This window comes from Rousettus aegyptiacus, unplaced genomic scaffold, assembly GCF_014176215.1.
Source record: "Rousettus aegyptiacus isolate mRouAeg1 unplaced genomic scaffold, mRouAeg1.p scaffold_m13_p_4, whole genome shotgun sequence".
Lineage (NCBI taxonomy): Eukaryota > Metazoa > Chordata > Mammalia > Chiroptera > Pteropodidae > Rousettus > Rousettus aegyptiacus.
The window spans coordinates 37220881-37244912 of NW_023416307.1; the positions used below are offsets into that span (position 1 = coordinate 37220881).

Below are 24032 nucleotides of genomic sequence, written 5' to 3' on the forward strand. Positions count from 1 at the left end.
TTTGTTTATTTTCTCTTTTGTTTCCCTTGCCCGAGGAAATATATCAGGAAAAAAAAATTACTAATAGTAATATCAGAGATCTTTTTAACATTATTTCATGGATAGAAAAAGTTAGATGCTAACAAATTGGGCAATTTACCCAATATTATATAAGGAATCAGAGGCAGACTTCATTTGGGATACTTTCTAATCCTGGTCTGAATCTATGTCTCTTAGTCATAGCACTTCTCTTGAATTACTTGCATTTTTCAAACAGGGGATGAGGCTTGAAACTAAAGTAGAAAAGATTAATGTGTAATAGTCTAATAATTGAGATCTTTTCATCCAAACAAAAATCAAGGTACAACTAATATTTTTAATCCAAGTTATCACACATATTAGTAACAAGATAATGCACGAGTAACACCAAGGGCAACAGACTCAGTGCTGTCTACAGAGACTAACTTTTCACACTGATTTGTGAGGAGTCCTTAGCAATATGATTCCCGTGCTTCAGGAGCAGTGCTGTGGAGGTTTAGGTAGTCCTGAAATTGATTTATGTCTTACCACATGTCTTTAGATCTCATTTGTAAAGACGAAGGTAGAACTGTATGTTAGTCTTTACTGACTGTAGCCATGGAATCTTAAGCCTTGAAATATGTAAGCACTGACCCAGAGAAAAGCGTCATTTCCCAGGAAGCAGATATGCTGATAGAGAGCTGGAATTTTACTGCTGAATCAGGGAACGCACTCAGTGAACCCTGGAGCAAACAAGGGAGTGAATAATAGAGGGAAACGAGGTGCCTCATAAAAATGCCCTGGAAAAAAATAAAACTAGAAAGGAAATAAAACTTTTTTCTCTTCTGTTTTTGGTTTTAAGATCACGTTGTTTCTCTGTTGATATACGACAAATAAACACCTGCCTATTAGAAAACGTCCACAATGTCTGCATTCAGCTCTCCTTCTGCTACAGGTTAAGCCTTTAAATAGCCAAAGATAGCAATCTTGTCTCCTCTCCAAAAACTTCTTCTTCTCCAGGTTAATCATCCTCAGTTCCTCCAACACTTTTTTATAGGACTGATTCATGCTTTCAACCAACACGACTGAGTTCTATCCTATAGCAGGTGATGTGCCCTGAGAACACAAAGATTAAGATGATTATGCCTCACCCATAGACTCCCTGCCTCAGAGGTTATTTCCAACAGGCAAAAAAATGCTGTGAAGAATGTGTTAATTTGCAATGAATTAAATTATAATTCAAGGTAAACTGTGTTGAAACAATGTTTATCTTTTGCATAATTTTTGAGACAGCCTATAATATTAGGCATTTCTTCATCAGAGATTCTTAGGAAATAGAAATGGAAAAAAGACGTTTTCACCCTCCAGAACTAAAACCTTACTTTTAAGTTTATTGCTTGTGTTTTATGATTATAAAACTATTCTCAGATTCATTAGCTACTTATATGCACTATCTTCTAAAGGGCAGAAATTTTGTATCTCTTTCCCTGGAAAGTCATAAACATGGTCAGAATAAAGTAATGAGTGTGTGTACCTGCATGTGTTCACAAAATAATAAGCATTGTCTTTGTTTCTTTCTGTTACTAGGCTATAAGCTTTCAATACCCATCAGTGTCAAAAAAAAAAAAAATCGCTCATTCATTCATTTACTCAATCACTATCTTAGTTCCTGCCAGGTACCAGTCACTGCTCTAGGCTCTGGAAAAATAATTGTGAATACAAGAGAACCAAACCCCTGCCTATGTAAAGCTTACCAAAAGCTGTAATTCCATATTTATTTCAGGAATAATGCTTTGCAAAATTCTAACCAGCTCAAGTATTATTCAGAAAAACAATACAAAACAAATAGATGAATCCTCTAGATTAAAAACAAAGTTCAAATGTAGAAATTATCAGTCATTATATTGCAGAATCAGCCCATGAGCTCTTTTAAAACAATATTTAAAGACATGCAGAAGTGCTCCAGCAGCTTATTTATTAAAAACTGCAGTTAACTTTCTCCTACTTTCCTCTCTATCCTCCATTTTATCTTTACCTTATTTAGGGGAAGGGAAGATGCATTTCCCCAGGGGACCGTTTCAGAAAATCCCCTTCTCATTTGGCTCATTTCCAAGTAAACATTAGTTTCTAGATGAACTAATGGGACTAATGGGATTTAACTATCTTCAAAGCACTGATGAAAGGGGACTCACCAATGTAGGAAATTTAACGGGCCATGTTCTGTCCTCCGCTTCTAGTAATAATTAACTGGAGGCCTTCCCAAGCAATGGACCTTTGATGTCCTCCATTAAATGATCTCCTGATAACAGGTGTGTGTGACAGGGGGTGTCCTTCTTGAGCCCTCCCTTGATGGCACTTACTCAAATCTTACTAAAAGTCACATGCCCAGGCTCAAGGGCAGCAAATTCATGAACTGCTGGAAGTAACATCTAAAAAGTAGAACTGACTAAATACACCCCCGCTCCCCATACATACACACACTAACCTGAAGTGCATTTGGCAGTTTTCAAAAAGGTTGGATATGACCACAGAACTCTACTTTCTATCAACATCTAGGGAAGACAGGCCAAATCTGTTGAGAAAAAGGCATACAATCCAATTTAAAAAATGAGCAGGACTTAAACAGTTGCTTCACAAAATAGTAAGTCTAAACTGCTAATGAAAAGGTACTAAATCCCATTAGTCATCATGGAAATGCAAATTTTGACCACAATGATATATACTATACTGGCTCACCAGAATTGCTCAAAAAAAAAAAAAAAAAAAGTACCAAATGTTGATAGAAATGTAGAGCAACTAGAACTCTCATACATTACTGGTAAGGCCATAACTCAGTACAACCACTTTGAAAAAAATTGATAATATCTAGTAAATTTGAAGATACACATATCCAGTGATCCAGCAATTATGTTCCTGGGCATACATCTTAGAGAAACATGTATACATATAAACCAAAATGCACATATAAAAATGTACATAGGAAGCAATCCATTTCTAGCAGAATAGCCAAAAAAAATACAGTATGTTTATACAGGAATATCCCTCAGTAACAAAATTAGTGAATTTCAACTACATGCAACAATTAGGTAACTTACAACATAATTTGAGCTAAAAGAAAAAAGCATGATACAAAAAAATACAGTGCACAGTATGATTTATAAAAAGTTCTAAAACAAGCACAAACAGCACAATGTTGTTTACGGATATTGCACACATTACACACATATGTGATATAACTATAAAGAAAATGAGTAACTTTAAAGAAAGATAACAGTTATCCCTAGGGAGAGGATAGGGGTTGGGATCAGAAATTGATACATGGATTGGGGTGAAGTGCTCACAATGTTTAATTTCTTAACTTGAGTACCAGTTACATGGATGTTTGTTCTATAAATATTTAAGCTGTGCAAATAAGTTGATGCATATTTCTGAACAAATGTGCAATACTTTACAATACAAATTTTTAAGGGGGGCTGTGGCAAGCTAAATAACACCATCGATCATCTGCCTCGGCCTTTCACTGGGATCGTTTATTTATTTTGATGTTTCTTATTGAGAATACAATTTCTCATGTGGGAAGTGCTTCCTTTGAGAAGACATAAGAACTTTAGAGGAGATTTTTATCTAATAGATTTTCTGTACATGAAAAAAAAAGCAGAAGAAAAGAGGACTTAGCAGAATTTTTAAAAAGGAATTAATTCTATTACTGTGAAGCCTAAACATTCTAATGCTAACTTCACTGCAAAGTCTGTGACATATAAATCCTGTATCCCCTGAGTCTCCATCACTAGGCAGGAAAAGAAAATAGTTACTGCCTTACTTCCCAATGTGGGGAGGGAACACTTGCAAAGTGAAGCATCCGGAGCATATAAAGCTTCATTTAAATCTCATATAAAACAAACGAAATGATTTCAGGAAAAAAGGAAACCACGTAGAAAAAAAAAAGATGCAAAACAAAATCTTACTGTTGAAAAATTTATTACTCATTTATATTAAGGATGCCAAAAAACCATCATTCATTCATCTATCTATTCATCCCTTATTCATTCATTCATTCATTCATTCAACAAAACATTTATTGAGCTTCTCTTATACTGTTAGCCATCGTGGGAACTGAATAAGACATGGTTATGTGGTTGCTGTTCTAAAAGGACTAATAGTTGAGTAAAGAAGAGAATATCTGCATGTACTTCTTTAGTTTGCTCTCAATCATTAAAACTTAACCAAGTGCCAAACACTGTATGCTAAATCATTAATTATTATCTCATTTAATTCTCATAAACAATTCTTTCAGGATGATTGGAGATGTAGAAACTGACTCAGAGAGATTAAGCAATTTACTCAAGGTAAAACACCCTGGCTAGAATCTGGATTTGTCTATCCAACCCCAAAGCCCACACTCTTTATACATGATATATGTACTGCTTCTCTGTTGTACAGAACATAAGAGAAGATAAGCTAAATGCCACAACATATAAACCAGATACCGAAGGACGTTTCTTTCCTTAGTGCTGGAATTTGTTACTATAGCATGTAATACTTAAGTAATTTTTAACTTTAAAAATTGTAATGCTTTGGGATGTTGGGCAAACTTCCATTTAGACTAATTTAACCTGAGACTTACATAATTTTCCAAAATCTTAATTCAGGAACATTTAGAGTAGGGAGATAAATGTAACCAAAACAATTCTGGAATTCTCAAGTTTTCGACATACGTCAAATATTCTTTCTGCTGCCTGAGTAGGGTTTTATATTCCTGCTTTCCCTCTTAGAATTCAAATTTCAAAACTAACACATGTGATTAAGGACAATTAGTTCCCCTTTGAACTTTAGTATCACCACCTAGAAATTACTCTTCAAGCTCAGTGAAGGAAAAGGAGGACACTCTATGCAAAGGAATCCGAGGGGCAGTTCTCCTGCTTGTCTTGTCTGGGAATGGCCCACAGCCTCCTCTAACCAGGCGCACAGGCCACCGTATGAGGCCAGCAACAGATGGTATGGGAGAACTCCCAGCTCAAGCATGGTCTCTGTGTGCCTGCCATCCAACTCACTTGAAAAAGGAGCTCTTACAAGCTGACATCTGGAATCCTGATTCACTCGCCCCCAGCTTTCTCTCACCCCAGGTATATTCTGGTTGGGGCAACCTGACCTTGATGGTCAGATTTTAGATGCACATTATTCAACACATGAACATTCTTAAAACAGCTTAAGCAAAATGAAAAATAAAGCTGTACCTTCAACTCTCCTCCCTCAAAAAAAAAGTCATACTGACCATATTTCTTACATATTTTACAATAATTAAGATGGGAGGGTGAAAGCAATTAATTGGAGGCAACCTGGGGAATAAGAATGTGGGAGAGAGGCAAGGTTCTCTTCACATTCTATTGTAACTGAGCATTTTAAAGACTGTGAATATTGAGATAGGCAGAGATGCTTTGGACTTTTGAAGATGAGCTGTGACAGGCAGAAGGGGTGAATGGGGCATTACAAGGAAAAAGGAAAGTACAAAGCCTGTTAAAGAAACCTTAAAAAGGAGATAAAACTGAAGTTTGAACAGAGGAGGAGCCCTAATGGTAGATAGTTATGAAAGCCAGGCTAAGGCTGTTTTTTTTTTAAGTGTATGATCCAACGGCTTTTAGTATATTCATAAAGTTGGGCATCCATCATTACAAATCAATTTTAGAACATTTTCATTAACCTAAAAAAGAATACCCACATCCCTAACCATCACTCCCTCAATAATCCTTCCCCTTCCAGACCTTGACAACCACTAATCTATTTTCTATCTCCATAGATTTGCCTATTTTCATATAAATGGAATCATACAATATGTGGTCATTTGGAACAGGCTTCTTTCACTTAGCATAATAATTTCAAAGTTCACTCATGTTGTAGCGTGTGTCAGTATATCATTTCTTTTTATTGATGAATAATATTCTATTGTGTGGCTATATCACATTCTATTCATCTATTCATCAGTTGATGGACATTTGGATTGTTTCCACATTTTGGTTATCATGAATAATGCTGCTCTGAACATTTGAGTTCAAGTTTTGTGTAAACATAGATCTTCAATTCTCCTGGGTAAGTATACCTAGGAGTGAAATTGCTGGGTCATATGGCTCCATGTTTAACGTTTGAGGAACTTCTAGACCATTTTCCAAAGGTACTGCACTATTTTGCATTTCCACCAGCAATGTATGAGGCTCTAATTTCTCCGCATCCTCACCAACATTTGTTATTATCTGTCTTTTATCTGTGAAGTGATATTTCATTGTGGTTTTGATTGGCATTTCCCTGACGACTTAGGTTCTCGAGTATCTTTTCATATGCTTATTGGCCACAGTCTATTTTCTTTGGAGAAATGACTCTTCTTTGCCTATTTTAATGAGGTTATTTCTCTTTATATGATTAAGTTGTAATAACTCTTTATATATACTAGATACAAGTCTCTTATAGGATATATTTTGCTTCTAACCTGTGGGAAAATTTTCTTCCCATCTGTGGGAAATGAGGTATCCTTTGAGGCACAAACATTTTTAATTTTAATGATGCCCAATTTATCTATTTTTTTCTTTTATTCCTTGTGCTCTTAGTGTCATATCTAAGAAATCATTGTCTAATCCAAGGTGACAAAGTTTATACCTGTTTTCTCCCAAGAATTTTATAGGTTTAGCTCTTACATTTAAATCTTTGATTCATTTTGAGTTAATTTTTGTACATGTGTGACAAGGCAAAGGTCATTTTTAATCTTTAATCTTTAAACCCATCAAGATGGATTTTAGAAAGATTAACTTGTGAGGACTATGTAGGATGGATTACTTTGATAAGAGACTAAAGGTGAGGAGGCTACTGTAGAAGTCCAAACACATGGTAATAAAAGTAGCAATTGAGGAGATTAAATTCCTGGAGGTAGGGGCATAGGCATCAACATTTTTTTTTTTTAAGCACACAGATTATTTTAATATGCAGTCAGCTCTTAGCGGAAGAGGAGGGAAAAGACATTGCAAAATAACAAATGATAGCAAATGCAAGAGGGTCTAAGTAGGGTAACGCCTGCGGTTGCTCTGGTCTGGACTGACTGCTCCCAGGATGAAGAAGAGGTACAGCGGGACCTCTTGGAGAAGGGCTGAAAATGCAAGAACAAGCTGCTAATTTTTTTTTTTTAAGTACTTCAGAATTTAATAAGTTTGAGTCTCTGCTTTCAGTTACCCATAAAACATAATTATCTCTTTTGTAATAGGTAAAAGTGCTGATGTTTCGGACACTATCCTTATTTTAGAAACTTACAGATGACCATCTCCACACATTCCCACCGGTTCCACCTCTCACTCATTATATACTCAGTGACTCTCAACTTGGGGGACTTGGTCATGGAAATTCACCTGATGAGACAACTAAGTTTAATTTGAAAGTTCAATTGCAAAGGAAAAAAAAAAAAACTGTCTTTTGGGAGATGCTTTCTCCATTCAGAAGCAGGAGACTAATTATAAGAAAACACATCAGCAGATTGAAGCGAGACATTAACATATTGAGGTAATTAGCATTTCCACCCTGAGGAAGCCAAAGAAGTTTCAGCTGACCTTTGTGAGGTTAACTAAACCATGCGTAGACTTTAAACTTAGGCAATCTAATTTAAAGGTTGCTGAGACTGAGTGATCCTCAATCCTGGCCTCTTGTCAGAACCACTTATTCAGTTGTAGTTATTTTCTTTTAATGCTCATTCCTGGGCCCTTGTCCCAGAGTTTCTTGATAACATATATTTGGGACAGGTCCTAAGTACCTATATTTTTAGAAATCTCTACATGTGATTCCTATGCCAACCAGAATTTAGAATCAGAGAATTGAGCTGGAATGAAGAAATCTGGTTCTAATCCAGTCTGCCATGACTAGCTACTTTAATCTTGTGAGATTCCCGGAAATCTATGGGAGCCTAGGTTCCTAATAAAGAAAAGAGATGTTAATGACAATAACTACCTCCCAATGTCTCATGTGAAAGACAAAACTGACATTTCAGATTTTATTAAAGTGCTCCATAATATATCTTATTAACACTTAGTTATTGTTTTCAATCAGATCCAATATTCTCAACGGTTTACCAGCATTAGACTCATGTGGCCTCTCCCTTCTTGAAATATGGTTTTCTCGTGGCTTCTATGACATGACACTCTCTTTCCTCAGGGGCCGCTTCTCTCTCATGTTCTTTTCTGGTTTCCACTGCTCTGTTGGACCATCTAAGACTTAGTCATGGTTCCCCCAATTTTCTCTCTATATACTTTCTTCCCTGGTGATCCCATCCAATTTCATGACATCTATGGTTGAAAATAAGCATCTCTTGAATCTCAAAATTTATGTCACCAAGCCCTTGTGTTTATTAGCCATCTAAGTGCCAACCTGACCTCTCCGTTTGGAGGCCTAAACCATCTCAAACTCAGCATATCCAAAGAGAATTCCTGATTCTCACTCCTAAAATTGTTCCTCCCACTAATCCTTTCCATTTTTGTGTGTATGTATGTGTGTATGTGAGCATGTGTGGGGTATATTACAAAGAATTAGCTTATTTGATTATGAGGGCTATCTAAGCAAGTCCAAACTTCATAGGACAGGCAGTCAGGAAGGAAAGATCAGGCAGGCTCAAACTTTGAAATTCCCAGGCACAGGCTGAAGCCATCATTTATGCTCTCTCTCTCTCTCTCTAGCCATCTGACAATGGACCAATAATTAAGGTATTCAATGGACGTCATGCTCCCAACCATCCCTAGCATCTGGTATTGTCAAGCACTGAAACAGCCCCTCCGAAAAACTACTCGAAGAGATTTGAGACTATCTCCCTTACTTCCTTCTGGTCTGCACACTTTACTAAGGTAGCTTGGTCAATGAATGTGGCCATCCCCACACAGAAGTCTTTTCACATATCATGTGAACTGCATGGATATAAAGGACAACACTAGACCAAAAATTTTCCTATTGCAATTAATTTGCCTCTCTGAATTATTCACACGGTAATTAAGTTCACTTGTTTCCTAATTGCATAAAATATTGTTTTAAAGACAAAAACCTTTCTTCTTTATAATCCTTGAGTCGTGGGATTTTTTTCCCCTTGTAAGATTCTTTAAAGTCTTATTATAAAATACTTTCTTGAATTAAAATAAGAAACATCTACTGAAATTTACTCTCTTGAACCACAATTAATTTAAGATATAGGATACTTAATAGGTATCTCTAAGGAAAAGATAGTTTTGGTTTTTATTGAGGTATATTTGACATATAACATTTTATATTAGTTCCAGATGTACAACATAATGATTCATATACATATATAGTGTAATGATCACCACAATAAGTCTAGTTAATATCAATCACCACATAGTTGTAAATACTCTCTTAGCAACTTTTTTTTTTTAACGCCTACAGCACCTGGAATTCCTAGGTGGGCTCCCATCCAAGTACTAACCAGGCCTGACCCTGCTCAGCTTCCAAGATCAGACGAGATTGGGCATGTTCAGGGTGGCATGGCCATAGACTAGCAACTTTGAAATATACAATACAGTATTATTAACTATGAGCACCATGCTATACACCACATCCCTAGGACTTACTTATGTTATAATAGGAAGTTCATGCCTTTCTACTACCTTCATCCATTTGCCCACCTCTCAGTCTTCTCATGTATAAAAGGAGAATAATAATATGCACACCATCGGGTTGTTAAGAGGTTTAAATAAGTACAATGACTAGCACCTAGTAGGTGCATAATAATGATAACTGTTACTAACAAATTATTTTTGTAGAATTTGCATATTTCTAAAACCTTGATGCACATGAGAATTATATGGAAAACTTTTTTAAAATATCGATGCCTGGGCTTTACTCCTGAGATCCTGATTTACTCAGTCTAAAGCCTGGGGCTTTTTAAAATACAATTTTTGTACATGATTATTCATAATAGAATTCTCTGTAATAGTCTCAAACTGGAAAAAAAGCAGAATGTCCTGCAATGCAGAAATGGTTAAACAATATGTGCTGCCTCCATATCATGGAATACCACTCAGCAATAAAAAGGAACAATCTTGATACATGAAACAACTTGGATGAATCCCAAGGGCATTATATTGCATGGTGGAAGTGTGTGTGTGTGTAGGGGGGGGCAATCTCAAAGGTTACATATGCATTATTCTATTTACATGAAATGAGAAACTTATAGAGATGGAAAAGAGATTGACGGTTGCCAGGGGTTAGAGATGGGGTAGAGATGGAAGGGGCACAGGTGTAACCATAAAGCAGTAACACAGGGATCTTTGTGGTGATGGAATAGTTCTGAATCTTGATTATGATGTTGTTCACATGAACCTATATGTGTTAAGATTGCACAGAACTACACACACACAAATACACACAGATGAGTACACATAAGACTGATTAAATCTGAATAAGGTCTGTGGATTGTATCAGCGTCAATTTCCTGGTTTCGATATTGTACTATAGTTATCTAAATGGTACCGTTGAAGAAAACTGGGTGAAAGGTACATAGGGATTCTTTGTACTGTTTTTGCAATATCCTGTTAATCTATAATTATTTTAAAATAAAGAGTAAAAAAACTTGCTGCATGCAACAACTTGGATGGATCTCAAGGTTATTATGCAGACTGAGAAAAACCAGTCTCAAAAGGTCACAGGCTATATAATTCTATTTATATAACAGTCTCAAAATGGCAAAAATACAGAGATGAAACACAGATTAGTGACTGTCAAAGGGTTAAATAGTAAGTATGGGTGAAAGAGGTACATGTGATTTTAAAGGAGTAGCATAAGGGAGTTCTTTGTAGTTATAGAATGGTTCTGTATTTTGATTGCAGTTATGGTTACAGGAACTTCACAGGTGATAAAATGGCATAGGACAAGACAAACACATTGTACCAATGTCAGTTTCCTGGTTTGATACTGTGCTGAAGTTACACAAAATGTAACCATTTGGGGAAACTAGAGGAAGGGTACACCAGACCTCTCCATATTGTCTTTGCAGCTTCCTGTATATTTAAAACTATTTCAGAGTAAAAAGTTTAAAAAAGAAGACCCAAGTGATTTACATGCACACAAATTTTTGAGAAACATTGATTCTGTTTCTTAACTCAGTCACAAATACTAAATAATGAGGAATAAAATTATAATTTACTCATTTTGATAGTTAACAACCTCGTCACCTGGTGATAAATAAATAAATAAATAAATAAATAAATAAATAAATAAATAAAGCAAGCAAGCCAGCCAGCCAGCCAGCCCAGGCTCCAGACTAAATCAGATTGTGACACAACGATTTTCAGATTCTGAGTTGAAGATTCTGCATTTCCAGAAAACCTCTAATAAATAGCAATGACCAACTTCAAAGAAAGGAACATCGTTGGCCAAAAAAATGTGGTATCACGTAAGCAAGTGTTTTTGTTAACATGTATAAAAAAACTAGTCACTAATACACTTTTCTTTCATCATCTCATCAAAATAGTAATAACTACTATCACTGGAATGTATTATACGATTCCAAGTTGTTCGGGAATACGAAATATATTTTCAAATGCCAGCTAATAAAATCTTTATTTACAGATATTCCCATAATCACTAAGTATGTATGCATTGGGAGGAAGGGTCCTAAAGACACCAAAATAGCCTGCAAGGATACAGAAGCGAGCCATGGAATGAAATGTCTAAGTTGTTCTTATACTAACTAAAGTTGGGAGGAAGCATCCTTTGCTCTTAATCAGCAAAGCTGTGAGAATAATGAGTCCAGACTGCTAGGAGCCATCCCTAGCTGAGGTGTGTCTGCTAGTAGCCATGCCCCTAGTCCCTCCATCCCCACTGAGCACCAATAAATATGAGGAAAAATGAATCAAATGCATGACGAGGGGGGTGGAGGGGGAGAGAGAGAGATTATTTCATGGTTTCGGTCATTTCCATCTACCTTCCTTTCTCAGTTATTATGATTTCAAAATAATGTTTTACTCATATCAAAGTAATATATGTACATATTTTTAAGTTAAATCATTTTATTAGGCTTATAATACACAACAGCAGTCCCTTCTCCTTGTATTTTTACATGGTGGAAGGGGCAAGGGAGCTCTCTGGGGTCTCTTTTATAAGGGCACGAATCCCAAACATGAAGGTTCCACCCTCATGAGCTAATCACCCCTAAAGGCCCCTACCTACTAAAAACATTACATAGGAGGTTAGGATTTCAACATAGGCAGTTTGCAGGGAGATAAACATTCAGTCCATAGTAAGACCTAACTTCTTTCTTCTGCAGACTTTCATTCTCCTATAGACTTTCTCAAAATTTCAGTCCCACTCATACTCATGCATGTTGTGTCTAATTTGAGCCTTTCCACAATGCTGCTGTAAAAACTGGCATGCTTTCTTAGATCTAACTACTCTCTATCAAGCAGTTAGATCTAAGAAAATGAAAATCAGCCCTGCTGGGAATCAGACTGTGATTTCCTAATAGAACATAAAACAATGTCTCCAAGGGACATGGACAAGGTCACATAAATCATATTTCTATACAAGGCCATATCACAGCTGCAAAAAATGACTAATAATCTTTTAAGTGATTGCTGCTTTGTTACAAATAACATCCCCAGCCTGGTTTGGTTCCTTAGGTCTCTGCCCAAAAATGATTTGAGATATCCAATTGCTGAAATTCTCCCATTTCTCAACCATATCTCATCTACAGATGATAGCCCACTTCCCTGATCCCTTCTTAGAATCATGCGACACAAACCCAACCCTATAAGAATTCCTTCTCAGTTCTCCTTTATTAGGATGCTTCCAAGATTCCTCGGGGATATGTGCTCCATTACTTCAGAAACTAAGTAAGTGCTCACTTCAGCAGCACATATACTAAAATCAGAAAACTAAGTAAACATAACTTTGTTTAACTCTAAGTGTGTTCCTAATGATCTCTGACTGGAGAATGTTGACAGAATTCAGCTTTCTATGGTCTGCTAAGTTAGTTAACTCTTATGTATCTACATCAGCTTCTAAAATATTGTTGACTTCCCTCCGCCACCCCCCTCGGATTGCCACAACTTGTATTTGCTCCTTCCTGGTTATTGTGAACCAATACTCTATTGCCTAAGATTGTTTAAATTGGATTTCTATCACTTGCAACAGGTTCCTGTCAGTGTTAATAGCAGAAAATACACTGGAATAGGAATTGGTGAATGATTAAATCGGACATAGTATCTCCCATGCTAGACACATAAGCCATGACATTTGAATGCTGATCATTTATGTATGTATATCCCCAGACCCAGTCCTTCTACAAAGTGTTAGACCTGCCTACCAAATCCCAATTGTATGTTAAATTCAACAAGACAAAACCTAATCATCCTCTCTTGCCACCAGACTTCCTCCCCTTGTGTATTCCCTATGCCAATTAATCTACTTCTTAATCAGTCACATAAGCCAAACACTGGGAATTCATTCTATACCATTCCCAATTCCTCACCTCCAAACATTCTATTATCACCAAGTTCTGACAATTTTACCTCCTAAATACTTCCTATTCCTCTGTCTTTAACGCTACTGCCCTGTTTCAAAATCTTTATCATCTGTCACCTAGAGAAATGCAATGCTTCTAATTCTCCTCTTTACCTTCAAAAAAACATCCATACTGTTGTTGCTAAAAGTCACCATTAAGTTGAAAATCTGATGGTTATGCCACCACTTATCAATGGCTTTCTATTCACTACAGGATAAAGTCTAAGCTCCTTAGTAAGACAAACAAAAACTTTCCGGACCTGGTCCCTGTCCATTTTCCCAGTCTAAAAACACATCCAACTTCAATTTTAACCATTTCTTCCAAGAATACAAAAATCATGTTTGTGTGTTTCTCTTTTCCTTTGTATATGCATTCCCTCTGGCCAACAATCTTCCCCTTCTTTGTCACATGGCTGATTCTTACTACTCTTCCAAGAAGCACTTCACACCCCACACTCTCAAGCCCAGGTAACATTTGTCTAACACAAAAGACAATCAGGTCTTTAGGGTATGGGCTTTCTTTTATTCCACTTTGTATTCCCCAGTGAGTGCCATAAATGACAGCACATGATATGCCATCTATAAATATCATTATTAGCTAAAAATAGGATGTGATAACTATATGATGTTTTATATGTTTTGAGCTTCAGAGTAACCTCGAAGGAAAAACCTTCATAAATACACAAAAGATTATGATAAATGAGTCAAAGCATATAACCATAAAAACTCATCACATCACAATGGAAAACAGCAAGAGAGGGAGAAAGGAACAAATGTTCTACAAAACAGTCAGAAAACAATTAACGAAATGGAAGTAGTAAGTCCTTACCTATCAATAATTACTTTAAACATAAATCAATTAAATACTCCAATCAAAAGACGCAGAATAAATGAATAGACTTTAAAAAAAACAACAATAATACGCTACCTATAAGAGATTCACTTTAGCTTTAAAAACACACACAGGTCAAGAGTAAAGAGATGGAAAAGGATATTCCATGCAAATGATAACCAAAAGAAAACAGGAATAGACTTTAGCTAAAATAGACTTTAAGCTAAAAATAATCAAAAGACACAAAGATAGTCATTACATAACTATAAAGGGGTCAATTTGTCAAGGCGATATAACAATTGTAAATATTTATGGACCTAACATTGGAGAACCTAAATATACCTATTATTGCAGTAATGGCTTTTTTTGCAAAAGCTTAAATCCTCCTTGGATTTATTTCAGTTAGTGAAAATAGGTACTAATGTAGATCTCTCGTAAAAGTGAAGTGGCAAAACACAAACTTTCAGAAAGCGGGGGATGCTCTTTGCTTTATGCTTACAAAAGGAACTCCACATTTAGATAGCAGGGGAAACATATAAAGGAAATACTAATGGAACTAAAATGAGAAATAAACAGCAAAATGGTAACACTTGGGGACTTTAATACTCCACTCTAAACAATGAATAGATCTAGATAGAGAAACTATAAGGAAATAGCGGATTTGAACACCACTATAGATTACATGAACCTAACAGACGTATACAGAATATTTCATCCAACAGCAGCAGAATATACATTCTTCCTAGGTGCACATGAAACATTTTTTAGGATGGACCATATATTAGACCACGAAACAAGTCTCAACAATTTCAAAAAGAGAAATTATATCAAGTATCTTTTCTAACTACAATGGTATGAAACTATAATTCAATAACAGTAATTCAAAGAAGAAAGTCTATCTATAAATGAAACAACGAACTACCTGAAAGACAAATAAAACAATTCCATTTACAATAGCATTAAAAATAATAAAATACCTAAGAATAAATTTAACCAAGAAGGTGAAAGATCTGTACATTGAAAACTATAAGACATTGATGAAAGGAATTGAAGAAGACACAAATAAATGGAAAAGTATCCCATGTTCATGGATCAAAAGAATTAAAATGTCCGTGCTGCTCAAAGCTACCTACATATATAATATACTTAGTGCAACCACTATCCAAATTCCAATGGCATTTTTTTAAACAGAAATAGAAAAAGTAAGCCTAAAATTTGTGTAAAACCACAAAAGACACCCAAATAGCAAAAGCAATCTTCAGAGAGAACAAACCTGAAGACATTAGACTTCCTGGTTTCACACTATATCAAAGCTATGGTAATCAAAACAGTATGATACTGGTATAACAACAAACTCATAAACAAATGGAACACAGTCAAGAGTCCAGAAATAAACAAATGCATTCAAAGTTAACTAATATTTGACAAGGTTGCTAAGAGTACTCATTAGAAAAAAGATAGTCTCTTTAATAAAAGGTGGTGGGATAACTGGGTATCTACATGTAAAAGACTGAAACTGGACCCTTAACTTACATCGCTGACAAAATTAGCTAAAAATGGACTAAAACTTAAATGTAAGACCAGAAACCATAAATTTCCTAGAAGGAAATATAAGGGGAAGTTCATCCGTGTTGTTGAAAATTTCAGGATTTCCTTCCTTTTTTATGGCTGAATAATTAATATTTCATATGTATATGCTACTTCTTTATCCATTCATCTATGGATGGACACTTAAGTTGTTTCCATGTCTTGACTATTATAAATAACACTGCAGTGAATGAATATAAGAGTGCAGATATCTCTTCAAAGTAGTGATTTCACTTTTTCTGGATATAAGCATACCTCATATATTGTGCTTCACTTTATTGTGCTTCACAAATACTGCATTTTCATAAACACCAAGACAAGATGCTCAATGAGCACAAAGATCACAACTTGCTGAAGTCAGATAATAGTTACCATTTTCTAGCAATATTTTTAAATTGAGGTATGTACATTGTTTTGTAGACATAATGCTATTGCACACTTAATAGACTACAGTATAGTGTAAACCTAACTTTGGTATGCACTGGGAAGTCAAGAAATTCATGCTACTCTACTGTGATATTTACTTTGTTGTGGTGGTCTGGAACCAAACCCACAATATATCTGAGCTTTATCAACTGAATAGTAAATTCGTCTGCAAATTCATCTGCTAGTATTGTCCAAATCTTCCCCCAACAGTTGCATCATTTGCATTCAAGAAATTACTCATTTCTCTGCAACCTCTCCAAAAGAGTTTGTTTTCAGGTTTTTGGATTTATGCCAGTCTGACAGTGAGAAATGATAGCTGAGGATAGTTTTAATTTGAATTTATGTTACTATGACTTAACCTGGGCATTTTTTATTCCATACATTAAAGAGCCATCTCTATTTCTTCTTTGGTGAACTGTTTTACCTCCACTTTTGGAAGGAGCGCCTCTACGTCTTACACAAGCAGTGCCACGTACTCAGTAGTAACCACGAGAGCTGCTTTTGATGATCCAGAGAGTTTACCTTTCCCAAACTTTGACTAGCACAACAGTAGCACTGCTTTTGTGTTGTTGGCATGGAAGTCAAAAAAAAACAGAACCCTCACAACCACCTCTCCCTACACCTCGTTGGACAGAGCTGTGTCTTAACATTACCCTTATCTTCAAGGGAGGCTTAGAAAACATAGTTTTAAAGTTAGACACATTTTATTCTCCAGTTTAATCAAGACTTAGTTCATAAGAAAGAAAGATATATGCTAGATAGGGATCTGGAAATCTCAGTTCCAACAATTTATCTTGGTTTTGTTTAACCTTTACAAAGATAAAGCTGGTTATTTTGTTTTGAGACTCCACCTGCTTTTTGTAAAGTAGCAAAGACTAAAAGATATCAGATTCTTTAAAGTGTGTATCTTTGGAGTTATGTTTGTAATAAAATTTAAAACATTTGAAAGTAAAAAATATAAACTCATCTTCCACAAATCAATGATATAAAAGAAGTTAGGAGGGGTTTTTCCACCTTAATTGAGACTATAAAGACGTGAAAAGTAGGTTTGATTATGAGCTTTGTTAGATCTTGTTTATGAACAAACCAAAAGAAAACAAAATGTGTGAGACAAAAATTTGTGTCTCTGATGGTATTAAGGAATTAATGTTCTTTTGTTAGGTGTGAATATGAAACTGTTCATGTAAAAAAAAAAGTCCATATTTTATAGAGAAGTATGTAGGAGTAAAATGACCTGGGATTTTCTAAAAATACTTGAGAAAAAAGAGGAAAAGAAAAAAGGAAGGAAGGAAGATGAGTGAGAGAGGAAAAGGAAAAAATAAAAAAGAAAACAAAGTATGGCTTGATAATTATTGGAGCGATAAGTATATGAAGGTTCACTTATATTTTCCCTATTCTCGTGTGTGTTTGAAAAAGTTTATAAAAGCCATGAAAAATACCCAAAAGGCATGCAGATTAAAATTTGAAACAATAAATTTAGTGAGATTCTTGTCCAAATAAACTACCTTGTGAATATACCAAACCTCATCATTTTTATGAGCAAATCAGAAATACATAATTCATTTTAAAATCCTTAAACGAAGAGATTTCACATCTTTGAAGAGCAGAAAAATCAAGACCTGCATTCCTTATGATGTTTCTCCTTAAATCCTTTTTTTTCTTTTCTTAGTGGTTTCAAAATACCTGAAAATGCTGTAGCTCTAAGGATAACTAAGCTAAGCTTCTTTGATGTTACCCTTCCCCTTTAGACTCCACATCAATTTTCCTATTTCAAAATAGATTTCACACTTCAAAATATATTTGGGGGATGGGGAATAAAAACGTGAAAGAATGCCTACCAAATAAATCTTCACTACTAAATATTCTTTGAACATACAAAATGAACAAAAATGGTACAAATATTTACACTGTGGTACCAATTTCACGCATCATTTCCTTTTGTCCTTCATTCACACAGTAAATATTAGGTGACTTCTCCGGGTCAGCACTGTGCTAGGCTTTGGAGATTAGCAGTCAACAAAGCAGACTCATTGCTTACCTTCACAAAGCATACAGTCTCCTGGGGAAGACGCCAAAGAGCACTCATCCACCCACTTTTATTGTATTATTAAGCATTACAAATAATTATGATATCTACATAAGAAACATCCAAACCCGAAGAGAAATTTTATAAGAGTTATTTGAGCCAAACTGACAACATATGCCGGGGACCAAGGTCTCTAATTCAAATGCTCAGGAAAATAACAGTTTTGCAGTTTCTTTTATGCATTTGAAATTGAGAGAACATAAGAAAGATTACACGGAGGTGGGGGAAGGCAAAGCAGAGACTGGAATATAGGATAGTTAAGATTATGTGCTCTCTTGAGGGTGATTCCAGTTTATTTCAAAGGTACGTTAATCTAGATGAACAATGGAGGGAGCTTGCTTAAGGCAAAGACAAGCCTTTTCTTAAAACGTTATATGCCTGGGGTGTGACTACCCACCATGACCTACCCAGTTAGGAATTTATGATCAGATCACCCTGTGACGTTACTTTCACCCACAATGACTTTCTGGTTTTTGACTCCCATTGCCAACAACAGGAAAAGCAACACTCCTCAGTTTGTACTAGTCAAAGTTTGGAAAAGGTAAACTCTCTGAAACTATGGGTGGTGAATACACAATGCGATATATATATATATATATATATATATATATATATATATATATATGCCTTACTGTTGAATTGTACACCTAAAACTTACTAGATTTCGTTAACCTATGTCACCATAATAAAAATAAACTGTAAAAGAAAAAAGTAGCTCCCATGGTTACCATTAAGTATGTGGCACCACTTGGTGTAAGATATGAGAACTGCTACATGAAAATACTCCAAGAAAACTACAGTTCTAACAAAATTCCATAGATTTTCAGTGTGGCCTGATTAGACTGCCATAAAAATAACTAAAAACATATTTTCGTATTGTCCCCTCCATAGTGGTTATCACAGTTAGCTTGCAAATAGTAGTTTTTAATAAATGCTTGTTAAATGAATAAATAACTGAATTTAAATACAATAACGGAAAATAGATTTTAAAGATTCTGTTTTTTAGCCTCAGACCTTGGATGAAGGAAGGTATAAACTTAGCCCTTATATCAGTCAATGATTATTGAAGAATTAGTAATTCTTCAATAACAAATAACTGCAAAAGCGTATCAACACAACCAAGGCGTTTTTCTTTCTGTGTCATGTCTGCTATGGGTCTTGATAGCTCTCCAGACAAAGGAAGGGAGGGCTAGAGAAGAGAGCACTGGAAATGAAACGCCTCCACCTAGAAGTAACACATGACACTTCTACTAACATTTTAATGACTGAAGCAAGTCACATGGCTCTTCCTAACTTCAAACGGGGACAGGAAGTAATGCCTACCACAGACCTAAACAATCAATGAGTTTTCTTCCTAGGGATAACAAATATACCTATTTACTGGGGATATGCTTCCTTTTTGTCATCAATTAATCTCAATCTCTCCTGACATGATTCAGCCTTCGAATCTTCACGAGTACACATGTCTGAGTTTAAATCTATCAGATGGATAAAACACTTAACCTACATTCCCAGATGTTGTAAATAAAGTCAGTAGTTTATTTACAAATACTATAGAAGGTATCATTATTAATACCTAATTAGGAAGTCTAGTCAGATTTTATTCATTCATTCATTTGTTCATTCAGTTAAAAAAAAAAAGACTAATAGCAAACAAAAATTGAGTACTGAGTGAAAAAGTTATTTAGCCTTGCAGAGAACTTGATCCAGCATAACTTCTAGGTAGGCTCTCAGAGATGAGATTCAGGGAAGGAGAAATGGATTAAGTCTTTTAAAGCTAAAAGATTATCTCTGTCTCATTTTTAAAAAGCAAAATGTCTCAGTAAGTTCACTGGCTACATCTGGACTTGATGGTTTTGAAAACACTGGGCTAGCTGCTTGGAGGACCTCTGCTTAGAATTATGGAGCCCAGGTATCTCTGTTGGGGATGTGAGGTCCCTTACTTGAGACTATGACAGGCAGCTGCTGCCTCACATCTGAGTCAGGAGTGCATCACTAGTCAGCTCTGCACCAGTGTCAGCAGGCTAGGTGATCAGTAAAGAGTTTATCAATTCATTCAACAAGTGCATACCTAGATTCTTCACCTGCCCCATCCTCCTTAGACCAAGCTAGGCTGCCTGTCATGTGCTTCCATAACATGCCTTACTGACCTTATATAAGTTTAGTTGTCATGTGTTAGTGCTGTTTAATTGCCTGTCTTGTCTAGCCTACTAAGAAGACCAGCAGAGCAAGGATCATGTCTATCTTGCTTATACCATGCTTAGCTCAGTGGACATAAGGTAGACATGCAATAAATATTTTACTTAATAAATGAATAGGGCTCTATGCAAGACACCATGCTAAGCAAGGAGATGGAGCAGATTTGAATACAATAACATCAGAATTCAGAGTCGGTAGAGAGACGATAGAACAAACGAGGGTGGAGCCAAATTTCGTGAAGACAGAAGCTTATGCAAATTGAAGGGACCATATTAAGAAAAGGAAAATAAAATTATAAATACAGAATTCAGTACCTCATCTTGGAAGAGGTTCATGCAGTCAAGGGAACTTGAAGCTTAAGCTTTAATACCTTCTCAGTAAATTCACCTCTGGTGAGAAGTGGACCTACTGTACCAAATACTGTGAAATCTCTGAAGAGTGATTAGAGATCCTGCTGAAGAAAAATCAAAGATTTCATAGGAGAAATAATTACGAGTTTTATCTTACAGATAGAAACAAAGAAAAGGGATTGCAGGTGGAAGAAACATGCTAAAATACACAGATGAGAAAAAGCGAGAGATTATCTGTGGAATAGTGAGAAGTACTTTTTGGCTAGTGTGGGTGGAGAAAGCCTCAGGATAGTGATTCTCAAAGTGTGATCCTGAGCCAGCAGCATCAGCATCATCTGTGAACTTGTTAGAAATGCAGCCCATTCAGGCTCTAGCCCAAAACCTATCTAATTATAAATTCCAGAGATAGAGCAGAGAAATCTATATTTTGACAAGACCTCCCAATGATTCTGATACAGCTAAAGTTTGAAAACCAATACTAGGAAGTTAGTTACTTAAGCATCAAGATAATTTGTTATTACAAATTTAATTTCCAGCCGTTATACAAATGAAGAGAAATAAGAAAAAAAGAATTATGACAGACAAATAGAGACTTTTCCTCACCTCATACCCCAAAATAAATTTCAGATTAAAAAGTTAAAGTAAAAAATATAACCAGATATGGGCAGAAGAAAAGATTATTTCAGCATAAGGCCAATTATATAACCTATAAAAAAAGATTCATAGACTGGCTTTCACAATTGAAAATGTTTGTGCCATTAACAAAATTAAAAAAGAAACTAGAAAGAAATATATGTAACATATATCTCAAGAAAAAAGCTAAAAAGTTTAATTTAAAAAAATATATAAACGGCCTGTAGGAAAACGGGCAAAAGACAAACTGCAAACTCACAAAAGAAATACAAATGGCCAATAACTACATCAGAAAATATTCAAATTCATAAAAAAACAAGAAATACAAATTAAGATGGGATGCTGCATTTTACTTACCGAATTAGCAGAACATTTTTTAAAGATAGAAACAACTTAATCATCCACTATTTAACTGTATGATCACAAATATTTGAATTCAAGGTGCTGATAACATTAACGGCAAAGGAACATTATGGCTATGTAAAACGGGAGCAGGGGGAGAAGCTGTTACAAAATAAGAAACAATAATATCCTAATTTCAAAAAAACAATTCTATATGGATATAGATATAAAAATAAGGGACTGGTATTGAGCAAAATGTTACCATGGTTAGCTCTGGGTTGTGGGATTATGATAAATTTTTCTTTTGTTCTACATATATTTTTATTGTCCATTATGTGATAAACATGTATCCTTTTACCAATCAGGAAGAAATTAAACTATGCTACAAAATATGGCAATAAGTTAGAAGAACGATGCTTCAACATTCCTCCAGTCAAAGTTATAACAGAATATAACAAACTCTAGAACTTCGTACACTTGAGGATTTTATCCTTGCAGCCACCACCCTCAAGTGGAAAGAGGAAAAGGGAGATATAAAAATGAAACTAGACACATACTCCAGTCAATCCAAGAACCTCACCTTGCTTTCAATTTGAGATTTATTTTAGACAACATGTAAACATTGTGAATCTTTTATTTACTTTGTTGGGTAAGTGCAAATAGTGTGGGTTTGTTTAAGTAATACACGGCGGGGGCGAGGGGCGGGGCTTTCACTACGAATGCATGTTTGGAATAAAACAAGCCTAGAACGTGAAGATTTTGTTTGGCACAAAGCAGGGTGAGCAAAACAGTAACTTAAAATGGTTCCATATCACCCCCTTGTGGCTTCCACTGTATCAGACTGGGAAACAGCCGAACCAGCCAAGAGGAGGGAGCGATACATATTGTTCTTTATAAATTCAACAAACATGCATGGATTCCCTATTCTGTGCCAGGTACTAACTATACTAAGATAAAACGCCACTAAATTTCTTTGCACTTTATTCAGGCCATTCCAGCATTCGTAAACATTCATTTATTTGAGCTGAGCAGCACACACAAAACTTAGGTCATAAAAGTTGAGCCTCGCCAACTAGTGCTTCTTTAAATATGACTTTATTTCATAAGCTATGTAAATGTCTAACCGATATGCCATACACTTGAAGCTAGTTATCAAATAAAATATATATATGGCTTTATCTCCTGGGAGACAGTTGATGGGACCGGAGTAAGGTCTGTGATCATTACCACCCAACAGTTGGTTGGTAAGCACGTGGTAATCAAAAAAAGCAAATGGATAAAAAGACTATCCAAGTGGCTTTGGGCACGTGACAATCCACACGAGAATTATTCATCCACTTAACAATCACTTGAACCCGGTGCCTTGGCTACAAAAACGAGTAAGATCTAGTCTTTTTCTAATTTGTAAATTGGGACTATCCTCAATTTGTTGTCAAAAAGATTAAACCTATGACCACTCTTGGACAGAGATCTTCATTTTTTAAACTTGTAAACCTGTGTTCACAAGTTTGTTTATGCTTATTTTATTTAATCCTCGCTACATCAGCTCACAGAAACTCAAGATTGGAAAAGGAATTAAATTATCTAATCCTAGCCCCTATAAATTCACATTAATCTCACCAAGATTTCTTGAGTCAAGGAATGCACCTGAAGCCTAAAAATAACTCACGATCTTCAAATGTCGCCCTCCTGCCCCGTGGACTGGATCCCAGCCCTGCGAAGTTCTTTGGTGAACGTCAGTAAAACCATGACGCAGTTGTTGCCCTTTTCGTTGTCCCCAGCTGGCTGCTGCCACTCGTAGAGGTTCGAAATGCCATATGCCTGGCCCATCCCGTGCAAAGCCATTCTCGCTCGTCCCCTAGAGGAGCTGAGTGGGAAGGGGGGCGGATGGCACGCTGAGCTTCTCCTACTTCTTCGCGGTCCGGAGGAAGGGCCGGGAGCGGACGGGGACAAATTCCCTCCGCCGCCCGCCTGGAGCTGTTCTAGGGGGTGGAATCACCCTCTCGGCTTGCGAGGAGCGTGACCGCGCGCGTAAGGCGCCTGCAGCGGC

General features: G+C 36.0%; 1 long non-coding RNA gene and 1 pseudogene across 1 annotated transcript; both read right to left on the minus strand.

Moving 5' to 3' along the window:
- LOC118601583 lies at positions 1 to 24012 on the minus strand. Its single transcript, XR_004950340.1, has 3 exons — positions 20972 to 24012; positions 2483 to 2569; positions 1 to 1113 (listed from the first exon to the last, which is right to left on the minus strand). It is a non-coding gene; the product is annotated as an uncharacterized LOC118601583 (long non-coding RNA).
- On the minus strand, positions 9403 to 9521 carry LOC118602377 (annotated as a pseudogene).
- Positions 24013 to 24032: the final 20 nt, after the last annotated feature.